This window comes from Hyperolius riggenbachi, chromosome 8 (genome assembly GCF_040937935.1).
Source record: "Hyperolius riggenbachi isolate aHypRig1 chromosome 8, aHypRig1.pri, whole genome shotgun sequence".
Lineage (NCBI taxonomy): Eukaryota > Metazoa > Chordata > Amphibia > Anura > Hyperoliidae > Hyperolius > Hyperolius riggenbachi.
In genome coordinates, this window is record NC_090653.1 from 90,177,780 (window position 1) to 90,192,243 (window position 14,464).

Consider the following 14,464-nt stretch of genomic DNA (forward strand, 5'->3'; position numbering starts at 1 on the left):
AGGCTAAGTTTGTGGTTGTCTCTTCTCTGTTAAGTATAGTCATTGTGCCAGCTGCATGGGTACATAGTACACCGCTTGTCAGGATGGCCGAGTGGTCTAAGGCGCCAGACTCAAGAGGCTTCTCTTCCCTTCTCATGGGCCTTCTGGTCTCCGAATGGAGGCGTGGGTTCAAATCCCACTTCTGACAGAGCTTTTTCACTTTGTCCATCATGGCACATTGGTCAGGCCTGCCAAAACAAGCTCTTGGGTCTTTTCATTTACTAGGCTCTTCAAAGGGCCTTCTCAACAGCAACCTCACATGGAGTTTTGGAAAATCTCACAGAAAAGGAACAAGGCCGACTTTTTTCTACAAGCTTTCTAACACACGTTTTACAAACTGACAAATTCCATCCCCTTTGGCACACCTACAGTCATATGGGTTAGCTCATCTTCTCTTCTAGTTCACTTCATCAGGATCAGAAGCTTTGGAGGCAATTTGTTTTGCTAAATCTTAAAAGGTTAGTGTACAGGTAAAGTGACAAATATGTAAGGAGACCGAACTCAGGAGATAGGTTTTGGCAATAACTTACAGGTCTTCCCTGTATGTTCTGACCTTTGGTGAAAGAGGTGGGGTTATTCCCTCTTCTGACAAGACTCATTTGTTGAAATTTCAACGGACCCTTCCTTGAAAAGAGTTCAGGTTGCAAGAAAACCAATTGCAGTGTTCCATTTGCGGTGTGGATCATATCTTTTCAGAGGAAATGACAGACATACTTTCCAAATTTCAGGCAAGAACTCTTCATATAAATTGGGAACCGAGGCAACCTTTTGAAATTGTTGAGCTTGCAACAAGAAGGAATCGCATCGTGCCACTTGACATGCTGTGTCTGCACCTTTGTAAAAGTCTGGCTTACAGCAGAATTGCAGACAAGGATTTCCTAAATCATATAGGAAATTAATTTTCTCATGTTAGTAAACAAAATGCTTAGCAGAAAGGGAGATGCCACCATGAATGTTTGAACCCTGGGTCATATAGTTTACTTAGAGTCTCTTCCAAGGTCCATCAGGGTATTGGGTTCAAAGTAAGGCAAAGGTTAGAATCCCAGTGTGGACTAGCAGTGTTTATTTGAGGTTGATGTAAAAACTTTGCTGGGACTTGCACAAGTTGTAAGAAAAGAGTTAGCGTCATTGACATTGTGGTGAAAGCTCAGCAAAAGCAGCCACCTTTGTAGCTGTAAACAGTCAAGGGCAGGGATTGAATGATAAGCATGAGTGAGGAAGCACAGGCTTTTGCAAAGTCTCCGAGGACATTTACAACAAGAGGAGCAAATACTCTACAGAAGTGACAAGAAAAGAGCTCAACGACCACGAAAGGACTCGAACCCTCAATCTTCTGATCCGAAGTCAGACGCCTTATCCATTAGGCCACGCGGTCTCATGCCTCTTTATGAAGAAACCATTTTCCACTGGAAACAGCCACCGCATAGGAAAAGACGCTCAAGGAGCACAAAGGATTTCATTTGTTAGAGCAGGCACATGACATTGCTGTCTAAGGTATTGCAGTGATCCAAAATGGCAGTTTGATGAGTGTTTTCAGAGAAAAAAACATGCCTTGCAGTGTTCATGAAGTCTTCTAGGCTAAGTTTGTGGTTGTCTCTTCTCTGTTAAGTATAGTCATTGTGCCAGCTGCATGGGTACATTGTACACCGCTTGTCAGGATGGCCGAGTGGTCTAAGGCGCCAGACTCAAGAGGCTTCTCTTCCCTTCTCATGGGCCTTCTGGTCTCTGAATGGAGGCGTGGGTTCAAATCCCACTTCTGACAGTGCTTTTTCACTTTGTCCATCATGGCACATTGGTCAGGCCTGCCAAAACAAGCTCTTGGGTCTTTTCATTTACTAGGCTCTTCAAAGGGCCTTCTCAACAGCAACCTCACATGGACTTTTGGAAAATCTCGCAGAAAAGGAACAAGGCCGACTTTTTTCTACAAGCTTTCTAACACACGTTTTACAAACTGACAAATTCCATCCCCTTTGGCACACCTACAGTCATATGGGTTAGCTCATCTTCTCTTCTAGTTCACTTCATCAGGATCAGAAGCTTTGGAGGCAATTTGTTTTGCTAAATCTTAAAAGGTTACTGTACAGGTAAAGTGACAAATATGTAAGGAGACCGAACTCAGGAGATAGGTTTTGGCAATAACTTACAGGTCTTCCCTGTATGTTCTGACCTTTGGTGAAAGAGGTGAGGTTATTCCCTCTTCTGACAAGACTCATTTGTTGAAATTTCAACGGACCCTTCCTTGAAAAGAGTTCAGGTTGCAAGAAAACCAATTGCAGTGTTCCATTTGCGGTGTGGATCATATCTTTTCAGAGGAAATGACAGACATACTTTCCAAATTTCAGGCAAGAACTCTTCATATAAATTGGGAACCGAGGCAACCTTTTGAAATTGTTGAGCTTGCAACAAGAAGGAATCGCATCGTGCCACTTGACATGCTGTGTCTGCACCTTTGTAAAAGTCTGGCTTACAGCAGAATTGCAGACAAGGATTTCCTAAATCATATAGGAAATTAATTTTCTCATGTTAGTAAACAAAATGCTTAGCAGAAAGGGAGATGCCACCATGAATGTTTGAACCCTGGGTCATATAGTTTACTTAGAGTCTCTTCCAAGGTCCATCAGGGTATTGGGTTCAAAGTAAGGCAAAGGTTAGAATCCCAGTGTGGACTAGCAGTGTTTATTTGAGGTTGATGTAAAAACTTTGCTGGGACTTGCACAAGTTGTAAGAAAAGAGTTAGCGTCATTGACATTGTGGTGAAAGCTCAGCAAAAGCAGCCACCTTTGTAGCTGTAAACAGTCAAGGGCAGGGATTGAATGATAAGCATGAGTGAGGAAGCACAGGCTTTTGCAAAGTCTCCGAGGACATTTACAACAAGAGGAGCAAATACTCTACAGAAGTGACAAGAAAAGAGCTCAACGACCACGAAAGGACTCGAACCCTCAATCTTCTGATCCGAAGTCAGACGCCTTATCCATTAGGCCACGCGGTCTCATGCCTCTTTATGAAGAAACCATTTTCCACTGGAAACAGCCACCGCATAGGAAAAGACGCTCAAGGAGCACAAAGGATTTCATTTGTTAGAGCAGGCACATGACATTGCTGTCTAAGGTATTGCAGTGATCCAAAATGGCAGTTTGATGAGTGTTTTCAGAGAAAAAAACATGCCTTGCAGTGTTCATGAAGTCTTCTAGGCTAAGTTTGTGGTTGTCTCTTCTCTGTTAAGTATAGTCATTGTGCCAGCTGCATGGGTACATTGTACACCGCTTGTCAGGATGGCCGAGTGGTCTAAGGCGCCAGACTCAAGAGGCTTCTCTTCCCTTCTCATGGGCCTTCTGGTCTCTGAATGGAGGCGTGGGTTCAAATCCCACTTCTGACAGTGCTTTTTCACTTTGTCCATCATGGCACATTGGTCAGGCCTGCCAAAACAAGCTCTTGGGTCTTTTCATTTACTAGGCTCTTCAAAGGGCCTTCTCAACAGCAACCTCACATGGACTTTTGGAAAATCTCGCAGAAAAGGAACAAGGCCGACTTTTTTCTACAAGCTTTCTAACACACGTTTTACAAACTGACAAATTCCATCCCCTTTGGCACACCTACAGTCATATGGGTTAGCTCATCTTCTCTTCTAGTTCACTTCATCAGGATCAGAAGCTTTGGAGGCAATTTGTTTTGCTAAATCTTAAAAGGTTAGTGTACAGGTAAAGTGACAAATATGTAAGGAGACCGAACTCAGGAGATAGGTTTTGGCAATAACTTACAGGTCTTCCCTGTATGTTCTGACCTTTGGTGAAAGAGGTGAGGTTATTCCCTCTTCTGACAAGACTCATTTGTTGAAATTTCAACGGACCCTTCCTTGAAAAGAGTTCAGGTTGCAAGAAAACCAATTGCAGTGTTCCATTTGCGGTGTGGATCATATCTTTTCAGAGGAAATGACAGACATACTTTCCAAATTTCAGGCAAGAACTCTTCATATAAATTGGGAACCGAGGCAACCTTTTGAAATTGTTGAGCTTGCAACAAGAAGGAATCGCATCGTGCCACTTGACATGCTGTGTCTGCACCTTTGTAAAAGTCTGGCTTACAGCAGAATTGCAGACAAGGCTTTCCTAAATCATATAGGAAATTAATTTTCTCATGTTAGTAAACAAAATGCTTAGCAGAAAGGGAGATGCCACCATGAATGTTTGAACCCTGGGTCATATAGTTTACTTAGAGTCTCTTCCAAGGTCCATCAGGGTATTGGGTTCAAAGTAAGGCAAAGGTTAGAATCCCAGTGTGGACTAGCAGTGTTTATTTGAAGTTGATGTAAAAACTTTGCTGGGACTTGCACAAGTTGTAAGAAAAGAGTTAGCGTCATTGACATTGTGGTGAAAGCTCAGCAAAAGCAGCCACCTTTGTAGCTGTAAACAGTCAAGGGCAGGGATTGAATGATAAGCATGAGTGAGGAAGCACAGGCTTTTGCAAAGTCTCCGAGGACATTTACAACAAGAGGAGCAAATACTCTACAGAAGTGACAAGAACAGAGCTCAACGACCACAAAGGGACGCAAACCCTCAATCTTCTGATCCAAAGTCAGACGCCTTATCCATTAGGCCACGCGGTCTCATGCCTGTTTATGAAGAAACCATTTTCCACTGGAAACAGCCACCGCATAGGAAAAGACGCTCAAGGAGCACAAAGGATTTCATTTGTTAGAGCAGGCACATGACATTGCTGTCTAAGGTATTGCAGTGATCCAAAATGGCAGTTTGATGAGTGTTTTCAGAGAAAAAAACATGCCTTGCAGTGTTCATGAAGTCTTCTAGGCTAAGTTTGTGGTTGTCTCTTCTCTGTTAAGTATAGTCATTGTGCCAGCTGCATGGGTACATAGTACACCGCTTGTCAGGATGGCCGAGTGGTCTAAGGCGCCAGACTCAAGAGGCTTCTCTTCCCTTCTCATGGGCCTTCTGGTCTCCGAATGGAGGCGTGGGTTCAAATCCCACTTCTGACAGAGCTTTTTCACTTTGTCCATCATGGCACATTGGTCAGGCCTGCCAAAACAAGCTCTTGGGTCTTTTCATTTACTAGGCTCTTCAAAGGGCCTTCTCAACAGCAACCTCACATGGAGTTTTGGAAAATCTCACAGAAAAGGAACAAGGCCGACTTTTTTCTACAAGCTTTCTAACACACGTTTTACAAACTGACAAATTCCATCCCCTTTGGCACACCTACAGTCATATGGGTTAGCTCATCTTCTCTTCTAGTTCACTTCATCAGGATCAGAAGCTTTGGAGGCAATTTGTTTTGCTAAATCTTAAAAGGTTAGTGTACAGGTAAAGTGACAAATATGTAAGGAGACCGAACTCAGGAGATAGGTTTTGGCAATAACTTACAGGTCTTCCCTGTATGTTCTGACCTTTGGTGAAAGAGGTGGGGTTATTCCCTCTTCTGACAAGACTCATTTGTTGAAATTTCAACGGACCCTTCCTTGAAAAGAGTTCAGGTTGCAAGAAAACCAATTGCAGTGTTTCATTTGCGGTGTGGATCATATCTTTTCAGAGGAAATGACAGACATACTTTCCAAATTTCAGGCAAGAACTCTTCATATAAATTGGGAACCGAGGCAACCTTTTGAAATTGTTGAGCTTGCAACAAGAAGGAATCGCATCGTGCCACTTGACATGCTGTGTCTGCACCTTTGTAAAAGTCTGGCTTACAGCAGAATTGCAGACAAGGATTTCCTAAATCATATAGGAAATTAATTTTCTCATGTTAGTAAACAAAATGCTTAGCAGAAAGGGAGATGCCACCATGAATGTTTGAACCCTGGGTCATATAGTTTACTTAGAGTCTCTTCCAAGGTCCATCAGGGTATTGGGTTCAAAGTAAGGCAAAGGTTAGAATCCCAGTGTGGACTAGCAGTGTTTATTTGAGGTTGATGTAAAAACTTTGCTGGGACTTGCACAAGTTGTAAGAAAAGAGTTAGCGTCATTGACATTGTGGTGAAAGCTCAGCAAAAGCAGCCACCTTTGTAGCTGTAAACAGTCAAGGGCAGGGATTGAATGATAAGCATGAGTGAGGAAGCACAGGCTTTTGCAAAGTCTCCGAGGACATTTACAACAAGAGGAGCAAATACTCTACAGAAGTGACAAGAAAAGAGCTCAACGACCACGAAAGGACTCGAACCCTCAATCTTCTGATCCGAAGTCAGACGCCTTATCCATTAGGCCACGCGGTCTCATGCCTCTTTATGAAGAAACCATTTTCCACTGGAAACAGCCACCGCATAGGAAAAGACGCTCAAGGAGCACAAAGGATTTCATTTGTTAGAGCAGGCACATGACATTGCTGTCTAAGGTATTGCAGTGATCCAAAATGGCAGTTTGATGAGTGTTTTCAGAGAAAAAAACATGCCTTGCAGTGTTCATGAAGTCTTCTAGGCTAAGTTTGTGGTTGTCTCTTCTCTGTTAAGTATAGTCATTGTGCCAGCTGCATGGGTACATTGTACACCGCTTGTCAGGATGGCCGAGTGGTCTAAGGCGCCAGACTCAAGAGGCTTCTCTTCCCTTCTCATGGGCCTTCTGGTCTCTGAATGGAGGCGTGGGTTCAAATCCCACTTCTGACAGTGCTTTTTCACTTTGTCCATCATGGCACATTGGTCAGGCCTGCCAAAACAAGCTCTTGGGTCTTTTCATTTACTAGGCTCTTCAAAGGGCCTTCTCAACAGCAACCTCACATGGACTTTTGGAAAATCTCGCAGAAAAGGAACAAGGCCGACTTTTTTCTACAAGCTTTCTAACACACGTTTTACAAACTGACAAATTCCATCCCCTTTGGCACACCTACAGTCATATGGGTTAGCTCATCTTCTCTTCTAGTTCACTTCATCAGGATCAGAAGCTTTGGAGGCAATTTGTTTTGCTAAATCTTAAAAGGTTAGTGTACAGGTAAAGTGACAAATATGTAAGGAGACCGAACTCAGGAGATAGGTTTTGGCAATAACTTACAGGTCTTCCCTGTATGTTCTGACCTTTGGTGAAAGAGGTGAGGTTATTCCCTCTTCTGACAAGACTCATTTGTTGAAATTTCAACGGACCCTTCCTTGAAAAGAGTTCAGGTTGCAAGAAAACCAATTGCAGTGTTCCATTTGCGGTGTGGATCATATCTTTTCAGAGGAAATGACAGACATACTTTCCAAATTTCAGGCAAGAACTCTTCATATAAATTGGGAACCGAGGCAACCTTTTGAAATTGTTGAGCTTGCAACAAGAAGGAATCGCATCGTGCCACTTGACATGCTGTGTCTGCACCTTTGTAAAAGTCTGGCTTACAGCAGAATTGCAGACAAGGCTTTCCTAAATCATATAGGAAATTAATTTTCTCATGTTAGTAAACAAAATGCTTAGCAGAAAGGGAGATGCCACCATGAATGTTTGAACCCCGGGTCATATAGTTTACTTAGAGTCTCTTCCAAGGTCCATCAGGGTATTGGGTTCAAAGTAAGGCAAAGGTTAGAATCCCAGTGTGGACTAGCAGTGTTTATTTGAAGTTGATGTAAAAACTTTGCTGGGACTTGCACAAGTTGTAAGAAAAGAGTTAGCGTCATTGACATTGTGGTGAAAGCTCAGCAAAAGCAGCCACCTTTGTAGCTGTAAACAGTCAAGGGCAGGGATTGAATGATAAGCATGAGTGAGGAAGCACAGGCTTTTGCAAAGTCTCCGAGGACATTTACAACAAGAGGAGCAAATACTCTACAGAAGTGACAAGAACAGAGCTCAACGACCACAAAGGGACGCAAACCCTCAATCTTCTGATCCAAAGTCAGACGCCTTATCCATTAGGCCACGCGGTCTCATGCCTGTTTATGAAGAAACCATTTTCCACTGGAAACAGCCACCGCATAGGAAAAGACGCTCAAGGAGCACAAAGGATTTCATTTGTTAGAGCAGGCACATGACATTGCTGTCTAAGGTATTGCAGTGATCCAAAATGGCAGTTTGATGAGTGTTTTCAGAGAAAAAAACATGCCTTGCAGTGTTCATGAAGTCTTCTAGGCTAAGTTTGTGGTTGTCTCTTCTCTGTTAAGTATAGTCATTGTGCCAGCTGCATGGGTACATAGTACACCGCTTGTCAGGATGGCCGAGTGGTCTAAGGCGCCAGACTCAAGAGGCTTCTCTTCCCTTCTCATGGGCCTTCTGGTCTCCGAATGGAGGCGTGGGTTCAAATCCCACTTCTGACAGAGCTTTTTCACTTTGTCCATCATGGCACATTGGTCAGGCCTGCCAAAACAAGCTCTTGGGTCTTTTCATTTACTAGGCTCTTCAAAGGGCCTTCTCAACAGCAACCTCACATGGAGTTTTGGAAAATCTCACAGAAAAGGAACAAGGCCGACTTTTTTCTACAAGCTTTCTAACACACGTTTTACAAACTGACAAATTCCATCCCCTTTGGCACACCTACAGTCATATGGGTTAGCTCATCTTCTCTTCTAGTTCACTTCATCAGGATCAGAAGCTTTGGAGGCAATTTGTTTTGCTAAATCTTAAAAGGTTAGTGTACAGGTAAAGTGACAAATATGTAAGGAGACCGAACTCAGGAGATAGGTTTTGGCAATAACTTACAGGTCTTCCCTGTATGTTCTGACCTTTGGTGAAAGAGGTGGGGTTATTCCCTCTTCTGACAAGACTCATTTGTTGAAATTTCAACGGACCCTTCCTTGAAAAGAGTTCAGGTTGCAAGAAAACCAATTGCAGTGTTCCATTTGCGGTGTGGATCATATCTTTTCAGAGGAAATGACAGACATACTTTCCAAATTTCAGGCAAGAACTCTTCATATAAATTGGGAACCGAGGCAACCTTTTGAAATTGTTGAGCTTGCAACAAGAAGGAATCGCATCGTGCCACTTGACATGCTGTGTCTGCACCTTTGTAAAAGTCTGGCTTACAGCAGAATTGCAGACAAGGATTTCCTAAATCATATAGGAAATTAATTTTCTCATGTTAGTAAACAAAATGCTTAGCAGAAAGGGAGATGCCACCATGAATGTTTGAACCCTGGGTCATATAGTTTACTTAGAGTCTCTTCCAAGGTCCATCAGGGTATTGGGTTCAAAGTAAGGCAAAGGTTAGAATCCCAGTGTGGACTAGCAGTGTTTATTTGAGGTTGATGTAAAAACTTTGCTGGGACTTGCACAAGTTGTAAGAAAAGAGTTAGCGTCATTGACATTGTGGTGAAAGCTCAGCAAAACCATCCACCTTTGTAGCTGTAAACAGTCAAGGGCAGGGATTGAAAGATAAGCATGAGTGAGGAAGCACAGGCTTTTGCAAAGTCTCCGAGGACATTTACAACAAGAGGAGCAAATACTCTACAGAAGTGACAAGAACAGAGCTCAACGACCACAAAGGGACGCGAACCCTCAATCTTCTGATCCAAAGTCAGACGCCTTATCCATTAGGCCACGCGGTCTCATGCCTCTTTATGAAGAAACCATTTTCCACTGGAAACAGCCACCGCATAGGAAAAGACGCTCAAGGAGCACAAAGGATTTCATTTGTTAGAGCAGGCACATGACATTGCTGTCTAAGGTATTGCAGTGATCCAAAATGGCAGTTTGATGAGTGTTTTCAGAGAAAAAAACATGCCTTGCAGTGTTCATGAAGTCTTCTAGGCTAAGTTTGTGGTTGTCTCTTCTCTGTTAAGTATAGTCATTGTGCCAGCTGCATGGGTACATAGTACACCGCTTGTCAGGATGGCCGAGTGGTCTAAGGCGCCAGACTCAAGAGGCTTCTCTTCCCTTCTCATGGGCCTTCTGGTCTCCGAATGGAGGCGTGGGTTCAAATCCCACTTCTGACAGAGCTTTTTCACTTTGTCCATCATGGCACATTGGTCGGGCCTGCCAAAACAAGCTCTTGGGTCTTTTCGTTTACTAGGCTCTTCAAAGGGCCTTCTCAACAGCAACCTCACATGGACTTTTGGAAAATCTCGCAGAAAAGGAACAAGGCCGACTTTTTTCTACAAGCTTTCTAACACACGTTTTACAAACTGACAAATTCCATCCCCTTTGGCACACCTACAGTCATATGGGTTAGCTCATCTTCTCTTCTAGTTCACTTCATCAGGATCAGAAGCTTTGGAGGCAATTTGTTTTGCTAAATCTTAAAAGGTTAGTGTACAGGTAAAGTGACAAATAGGTTTTGGCAATAACTTACAGGTCTTCCCTGTATGTTCTGACCTTTGGTGAAAGAGGTGGGGTTATTCCCTCTTCTGACAAGACTCATTTGTTGAAATTTCAACGGACCCTTCCTTGAAAAGAGTTCAGGTTGCAAGAAAACCAATTGCAGTGTTCCATTTGCGGTGTGGATCATATCTTTTCAGAGGAAATGACAGACATACTTTTCAAATTTCAGGCAAGAACTCTTCATATAAATTGGGAACCGAGGCAACCTTTTGAAATTGTTGAGCTTGCAACAAGAAGGAATCGCATCGTGCCACTTGACATGCTGTGTCTGCACCTTTGTAAAAGTCTGGCTTACAGCAGAATTGCAGACAAGGATTTCCTTAATCATATAGGAAATTAATTTTCTCATGTTAGTAAACAAAATGCTTAGCAGAAAGGGAGATGCCACCATGAATGTTTGAACCCTGGGTCATATAGTTTACTTAGAGTCTCTTCCAAGGTCCATCAGGGTATTGGGTTCAAAGTAAGGCAAAGGTTAGAATCCCAGTGTGGACTAGCAGTGTTTATTTGAGGTTGATGTAAAAACTTTGCTGGGACTTGCACAAGTTGTAAGAAAAGAGTTAGCGTCATTGACATTGTGGTGAAAGCTCAGCAAAAGCAGCCACCTTTGTAGCTGTAAACAGTCAAGGGCAGGGATTGAATGATAAGCATGAGTGAGGAAGCACAGGCTTTTGCAAAGTCTCCGAGGACATTTACAACAAGAGGAGCAAATACTCTACAGAAGTGACAAGAACAGAGCTTAACGACCACGAAGGGACTCGAACCCTCAATCTACTGATCGGAAGTCAGACGCCTTATCCATTAGGCCACGCGGTCTCATGCCTCTTTATGAAGAAACCATTTTCCACTGGAAACAGCCACCGCATAGGAAAAGACGCTCAAGGAGCACAAAGGATTTCATTTGTTAGAGCAGGCACATGACATTGCTGTCTAAGGTATTGCAGTGATCCAAAATGGCAGTTTGATGAGTGTTTTCAGAGAAAAAACATGCCTTGCAGTGTTCATGAAGTCTTCTAGGCTAAGTTTGTGGTTGCCTCTTCTCTGTTAAGTATAGTCATTGTGCCAGCTGCATGGGCACATAGTACACTGCTTGTCAGGATGGCCGAGTGGTCTAAGGCGCCAGACTCAAGAGGCTTCTCTCCCCTTCTCATGGGCCTTCTGGTCTCCGAATGGAGGCGTGAGTTCAAATCCCACTTCTGACAGAGCTTTTTCACTTTGTCCATCATGGCACATTGGTCGGGCCTGCCAAAACAAGCTCTTGGGTCTTTTCGTTTACTAGGCTCTTCAAAGGCCTAGTGGTCCGAGGAAGCAAAACTGAGGCTGCAGGCATGCCTGGAATGCACTGACTGGCCGACCCTGGAGGCACCCACCTTGGAGGAATGGTCTGAAAACATCCTCTCCTACGTCCGCTTCTGCGAGGATGCATGCATTCCAACCAAAACCTTCAAAGTCTTCCCAAACGATAAGCCCTGGTTCAACAGCAACCTACGACGTCTCCGGAAGATCAAGGAGGAGGCTCACAAGTCGGGCACCCCAGAAGAGTACAGGGAGGCCAGGAATACCCTGAACAGAGAACTGAGAGCAGCAAAAAGGTCCTACTCTAATAAGGTAGGCCACAGCCTACAGTCCAACAACTCGCGGGAAGTCTGGAAGGGTCTCAAGGCGGCAACAAACTTCAAACCTCCCCTTCACCAAGCAGCTTCCAGCTCACAACTGGCGGAAGAACTCAACGAGTTCTACTGTAGGTTTGACCTCCAATCCAAGCAGCCTGCGGCCCCAGCATCCCAGCCAGCTCCAGACTTCATGGCATCCGCGACAGAGGATGCCCAGGGCCCCCCAGGGGCCAGTGGAATCCCCGCTCTGACCGCAGTACAGGAAGAGGATGTGCTACGACTCCTCCGCAGACTCAATCCCAGGAAAGCCTCGGGCCCGGATGGGGTATCCTCACTCTGCTTGAGAACCTGCGCAATCCAACTAGCTCCCATCCTCACCTCCCTCTACAACAGATCCTTATCAGAAGGAAAGGTCCCCTCCTGCTTCAAAAGGTCCACAATCATCCCAGTCCCCAAAAAACCAGGGAACACGGAACTCAACAACTTCAGACCCGTAGCCCTGACCCCCATCACCATGAAAGTATTCGAGAGGCTAGTGCTGGCCCACCTGAAGCACTCCACCAGCTCCCTCCTCGAACCACTCCAGTTTGCCTACAGGGAAAACCGATCAGTGGACGATGCCATCAATGTCAGCCTGGCATACATCTCGGAACACCTCGACAGCCCAGGGGCCTATGCTAGGGTCCTTTTCCTGGACTTCAGCTCGGCCTTTAACACCATCTGTCCAGACATTCTGATCAACAACCTTGCGCATCTTGGGGCAGATTCCCTCCTCTGCAGGTGGGTTAAGGACTTTCTCTCCAACAGAACTCAACGGGTCAAGCTTGGCAGTCGCATCTCCAGCGAAAGAACCACTAACGTCGGTGCTCCGCAGGGCTGCGTGCTGTCCCCTCTCCTGTTCTCTCTGTACACGAACAACTGCACCTCAGCCTCAGACTCCGTCAAAGTTATCAAATTCGCAGATGATACCACGCTTATCGGCCTCATCGACAGAAACGGCGGAGAGGACAACTACCGAAACGAAGTTGCGAGGATCTGTAACTGGTGCAAGGCCAACAAGCTTGTTCTCAATGCGGCAAAGACTGTGGAACTTATCGTGGACTTCCGGAAACTCCCTCCGGCCCCCCTACCTGTGTACATCGATGGGTCTGAGGTCTCCAGAGTCCAAAGCGTTCGGTTCCTAGGCTCAACCCTTACAAGTGACCTCAAATGGGAGCAGAACACCTCCAGAACCCAGAAGAAAGCTCAACAGCGGCTTTTCTTCCTACGCCAACTGAAAAAATTTGGAATGTCACGGGACCTGCTCACCAGCTTTTACTCCGCGACCATCGAATCCATCCTCTGCTGCTCCATCATCGTCTGGTATGCAGGAGCAACCGCCAAAGACAAGTATAAACTCCACAGAGTGATAAAGACAGCAGAAAAGATCATTGGAGCCCAACTGCCCTCACTAGATCTCCTCTACTCCCCGAGAATGAAGACAAGAGCCTCCAAAATCTTACTCGACCCCTCCCACCCGGGCAGACGATACTTTGAGACCCTCCCACTGGGACGTCGTCTCAGATCCATCCCCGCCAAGACCACTAGGCGCATGAACACCTTCTTCCCCCAAGCAGTTCTCTTGTTGAACTCACTGAACTCAAAACTCACACCCCCGCCCTACATCCCGGGGACACTCTAGCCCCAGACATCCCCTCCTCTCAGCTGTAAACTCTGACTGAAACTGGACTCCTACAGCAGCAATCCCTGTCCCCCCCCCGCCCCCCAGGACTCTAATTGAAACTAGGATGCTTTAAATGTATGTATGTCCTGCTTGCCTTCGCTATGTTTGCAAACATGTGTTGTTATATGTTCCTGATTTACTCTTGCCATGTGAACCACAAGCAATTCCGGGTACTCCTCTGGGGTGCTTGGCGATAATAAAGATGATTCTGATTCTGATTCTGAAAGGGCCTTCTCAACAGCAATCTCACATGGACTTTTGGAAAATCTCGCAGAAAAGGAACAAGGCCGACTTTTTTCTACAAGCTTTCTAACACACGTTTTACAAACTGACAAATTCCATCCCCTTTGGCACACCTACAGTCATATGGGTTAGCTCATCTTCTCTTCTAGTTCACTTCATCAGGATCAGAAGCTTTGGAGGCAATTTGTTTTGCTAAATCTTAAAAGGTTAGTGTACAGGTAAAGTGACAAATATGTAAGGAGCCCGAACTCAGGAGATAGGTTTTGGCAATAACTTACAGGTCTTCCCTGTATCTTCTGACCTTTGGTGAAAGAGGTGGGGTTATTCCCTCTTCTGACAAGACTCATTTGTTGAAATTTCAACGGACCCTTCCTTGAAAAGAGTTCAGGTTGCAAGAAAACCAATTGCAGTGTTCCATTTGCGGTGTGGATCATATCTTTTCAGAGGAAATGACAGACATACTTTCCAAATTTCAGGCAAGAACTCTTCATATAAATTGGGAACCGAGGCAACCTTTTGAAATTGTTGAGCTTGCAACAAGAAGGAATCGCATCGTGCCACTTGACATGCTGTGTCTGCACCTTTGTAAAAGTCTGGCTTACAGCAGAATTGCAGACAAGGATTTCCTA

General features: G+C 44.8%; 12 non-coding genes across 12 annotated transcripts; 8 read left to right on the forward strand and 4 right to left on the reverse strand.

Moving 5' to 3' along the window:
* Positions 1-77: 77 nt before the first annotated feature.
* Positions 78-187, forward strand: TRNAL-CAA (transfer RNA leucine (anticodon CAA)). The gene is made up of 2 exons: positions 78-115; positions 142-187. It is a non-coding gene; the product is annotated as a tRNA-Leu (tRNA).
* Positions 188-1,341: 1,154 nt separating this feature from the next.
* Positions 1,342-1,414, reverse strand: TRNAR-UCG (transfer RNA arginine (anticodon UCG)). Its single transcript has one exon. It is a non-coding gene; the product is annotated as a tRNA-Arg (tRNA).
* Positions 1,415-1,691: 277 nt separating this feature from the next.
* On the forward strand, positions 1,692-1,801 carry TRNAL-CAA (transfer RNA leucine (anticodon CAA)). The gene is made up of 2 exons: positions 1,692-1,729; positions 1,756-1,801. It is a non-coding gene; the product is annotated as a tRNA-Leu (tRNA).
* Positions 1,802-2,955: 1,154 nt separating this feature from the next.
* TRNAR-UCG (transfer RNA arginine (anticodon UCG)) lies at positions 2,956-3,028 on the reverse strand. Its single transcript has one exon. It is a non-coding gene; the product is annotated as a tRNA-Arg (tRNA).
* Positions 3,029-3,305: 277 nt separating this feature from the next.
* Positions 3,306-3,415, forward strand: TRNAL-CAA (transfer RNA leucine (anticodon CAA)). The gene is made up of 2 exons: positions 3,306-3,343; positions 3,370-3,415. It is a non-coding gene; the product is annotated as a tRNA-Leu (tRNA).
* A 1,504-nt stretch (positions 3,416-4,919) lies between these two features.
* On the forward strand, positions 4,920-5,029 carry TRNAL-CAA (transfer RNA leucine (anticodon CAA)). Its single transcript has 2 exons — positions 4,920-4,957; positions 4,984-5,029. It is a non-coding gene; the product is annotated as a tRNA-Leu (tRNA).
* A 1,154-nt stretch (positions 5,030-6,183) lies between these two features.
* On the reverse strand, positions 6,184-6,256 carry TRNAR-UCG (transfer RNA arginine (anticodon UCG)). Its single transcript has one exon. It is a non-coding gene; the product is annotated as a tRNA-Arg (tRNA).
* Positions 6,257-6,533: 277 nt separating this feature from the next.
* On the forward strand, positions 6,534-6,643 carry TRNAL-CAA (transfer RNA leucine (anticodon CAA)). Its single transcript has 2 exons — positions 6,534-6,571; positions 6,598-6,643. It is a non-coding gene; the product is annotated as a tRNA-Leu (tRNA).
* Positions 6,644-8,147: 1,504 nt separating this feature from the next.
* Positions 8,148-8,257, forward strand: TRNAL-CAA (transfer RNA leucine (anticodon CAA)). Its single transcript has 2 exons — positions 8,148-8,185; positions 8,212-8,257. It is a non-coding gene; the product is annotated as a tRNA-Leu (tRNA).
* A 1,154-nt stretch (positions 8,258-9,411) lies between these two features.
* TRNAQ-UUG (transfer RNA glutamine (anticodon UUG)) lies at positions 9,412-9,484 on the reverse strand. The gene has a single exon. It is a non-coding gene; the product is annotated as a tRNA-Gln (tRNA).
* Positions 9,485-9,761: 277 nt separating this feature from the next.
* TRNAL-CAA (transfer RNA leucine (anticodon CAA)) lies at positions 9,762-9,871 on the forward strand. The gene is made up of 2 exons: positions 9,762-9,799; positions 9,826-9,871. It is a non-coding gene; the product is annotated as a tRNA-Leu (tRNA).
* Positions 9,872-11,348: 1,477 nt separating this feature from the next.
* TRNAL-CAA (transfer RNA leucine (anticodon CAA)) lies at positions 11,349-11,458 on the forward strand. Its single transcript has 2 exons — positions 11,349-11,386; positions 11,413-11,458. It is a non-coding gene; the product is annotated as a tRNA-Leu (tRNA).
* The last annotated feature ends 3,006 nt before the right edge of the window (positions 11,459-14,464 follow it).